At 41.7% G+C, this 2950-nt stretch overlaps 1 non-coding gene across 1 annotated transcript; it reads left to right on the top strand.

Moving 5' to 3' along the window:
- Positions 1-584: 584 nt before the first annotated feature.
- Positions 585-657, top strand: TRNAF-GAA (transfer RNA phenylalanine (anticodon GAA)). The gene has a single exon. It is a non-coding gene; the product is annotated as a tRNA-Phe (tRNA).
- The last annotated feature ends 2293 nt before the right edge of the window (positions 658-2950 follow it).

Here is a 2950-nt window from a genome sequence, read left to right as displayed (position 1 = left end):
ATAACTGCTAACCCAGAATTCTATGTCCAGATATTATTCAAAAGTGAAATAAATCATTTCCAGCCAAACAAAAAACTGAGATGATTTATAGCTAGCTAACAGACACCAACAAAGGTCCGTCTAGTCAAGGCTATGGTTTTTCCAGTGGTCATGTATGGATGTGAGAGTTGGACTGTGAAGAAAGCTGAGCGCCAAAGAATTGATGCTTTTTAACTGTGGTGTTGGAGAAGACTCTTGAGAGTCCCTTGGACTGCAAGGAGATCCAACCAGTCCATTCTGAAGGAGATCAGCCCTGGGATTTCTTTGGAAGGAATGATGCTAAAGCTGAAACTCTAGTACTTTGGCCACCTCATGCGAAGAGTTGACTCATTGGAAAAGACTCTGATGCTGGGAGGGATTGGGGGCAAGAGGAGAAGGGGATGACAGAGGATGAGATGGCTGGATGGCATCACTGACTCAATGGACGTGAGTCTGACTGAACTCCAGGAGATGGTGATGGACAGGGAGGCCTGGAGTGCTGCGATTCATGGGGTCGCAAAGAGTCGGATGCAACTGAGTGACTGAACTGAACAGACACCAGGGCTTCCCTGGTAGCTCAGATGGTAAAGCGTCTGCCTGAAATGCGGGAGACCTGGGTTCAATCCCCGGGTCAGGAAGATCCCCTGGAGAAGGAAATGGCAGTACTCTTGCCTGGAAAATTCCATGGATGGAGGAGCCTGGTAGGCTACAGTTTATGGGATCGCAAAGAGTCGGACACGGCTGAGCAACTTCACGGAACAGACACCAAAGAAAAAAAACTAAACAGTTTTTCAGGTAGAAAGAAAAGAATCCCAGAAGGAATCAAGAAGATGCAAAAAGGAATATTCCATTGTGTGTGTGTACACAGACACATATTTACCTATTCATCTGTCAATGGATATTTAGATTGCTTCCATGTCTTAGGGCCTTTCCTGGTAGCTCAGCTGGTAAAGATTATGCCTGCAGTTCAGGAGACCCGGTTCAATTCCTGAGTCGGGCAGATCCACTGGAGAAGGGATAAGCTATCCACTCCAGTATTCTTGGGTTTCCCTGGTGGCTCAACTGGTAAAGAATCTGCCAGCACTGTGGGAGACCTGGGTTTGATCCCTGGCTTAAGAAGATCCCCTGGAGAAGGGAACAGCTACCCACTCCAGTAGTCTGGCCTGGAGAGTTCCATGGACTGTATAGTCCATGGGGTGCCAAAGAGTGGGACATGACTGAGTGACTTTCACTTTCACTTTCCGTGTCTTCGCTGTTGCATATAGTGCTGTAATGAACATTGGGGTGCATGTATATTTTTGAATTAGAGGTTTTTTTTGGGTATATGCTCAGAAGTGGAATTGCTGGGTCATATGGTAACTCTATTGTTTTAAGAAACCTCCAAAACTGTTTTCTATAATGATCTCACCTATTTACATTCCCAGCAACAATGTAAGAAGGTTCCCTTTCTCCCCATCATCTTCAGCACTCATTATAATATTTGTAGACATTTTAATATGGTAAGTCCCCTATATATGAAAGCGTTCCATTCCCAGAGTGCATTCATTAGTCCAATTTGTTAGTTAAGTTAACCTAGGTACCCACATAGCACAGCTGGCTATGTAGTACTATACTGTAATAGGTTTATAATACTTTTTACACAAATACTACATAAAAATCAAACACAAAAAAATTAAGAAAACATTTCAATCTTACAGTACAGAACCTTGAAAAGTACAATAGTACAGTATAACAGCTGGCACTTCTTAGCAGCACCATCTACATCACTGCTGCTTTTATTCTTGCTTCCAGACATCCTGATATTGAAATAAAGATACTGTATTATATACAGTACTGTACAGCAAAGTACACAAAAGCACGACCACTTATAGAGGATGTAGGCATGTGACAATGTATGCCAGACATGTGGACTAACTTATGTGATTGGACATGTAAACACATGTTCTCATCTTTGACAGTTCACAACTTGAAGTTTTGTATGTAGAGGACTCACTGTAATGGCCATTCTGACTGTTGTGAGATGATATCTCATGGGGGTTTTGGTTTGCATTTCTCTGACTGAAATTAGTGATGTTGATCATCTTTTCATATGCCTGTTGACCATTTGTATGTTTTCTTTGGAGAAATGTCCGTATAGATCTGCCCATTTTTTTGTTTATTTAGATCTTCCCTGATGGCTCAGATGATAAAGAATCTGCCTGCAATGAAGAAGACCTGGGTTCGATCACTGGGTGGGGAAGATCCCCTGGAGAAGGGAATGGCAACACACTCCAGTATTCTTGCCTGGAGAATTCCATGGACAGGGGATCAAAGAGTCAGACACAACTGAGTGACTAATGCACACACACACATTTTTTGATTGGGTTATTTGTTTTTTTGATATTGAGCTTTTTGAACTGTTTATATATTTTGGCCTCCAGTGCTTTGACACCTGATGCAAAAGCATACTTATTGGAAAAGACCATGATTCTGGGAAAGATTGAAGGCAGAAGGAAAAAGGGGCATCAGAGAGTGAGATGGTTGGGTGGCATCACTGACTCAATGGACATGAATCTGAGCAAACTCCAGGAGATGGTGAAGGACAGAAAGCCTGGCATGCTTGGGGTCCATGGGGTCACAAAGAGTGAGACACAACTTAGCAACTGAACAGTATATTTTGGAAATTAATCCTTTGTCAGTTGCATTGTTTGCAAATATTTTCTTCCATTGCATAGATTGTCTTTTTGTTTTGTTTATGGTCTCCTTTGCTGTACAAAAGCTTTTAAGTTTAATTAGGAACCATTTGTTTGTATTTGTTTCCATTACTCTAGGAGATGGATCCAAAAAAATATTACTCTGATTTATGACAGAGTGTCCTGTCTGTTTTCCTCGAGGAGTTTTATAGTATCCAGTCTTACATTTAGGTGTTTAATCCATTTTGAGTTTATTTTTG

Source organism: Bos indicus, chromosome 9, assembly GCF_029378745.1.
Source record: "Bos indicus isolate NIAB-ARS_2022 breed Sahiwal x Tharparkar chromosome 9, NIAB-ARS_B.indTharparkar_mat_pri_1.0, whole genome shotgun sequence".
Classification (NCBI taxonomy): Eukaryota; Metazoa; Chordata; class Mammalia; order Artiodactyla; family Bovidae; genus Bos; species Bos indicus.
This window is presented reverse-complemented; position numbering and strand designations above follow the sequence as displayed.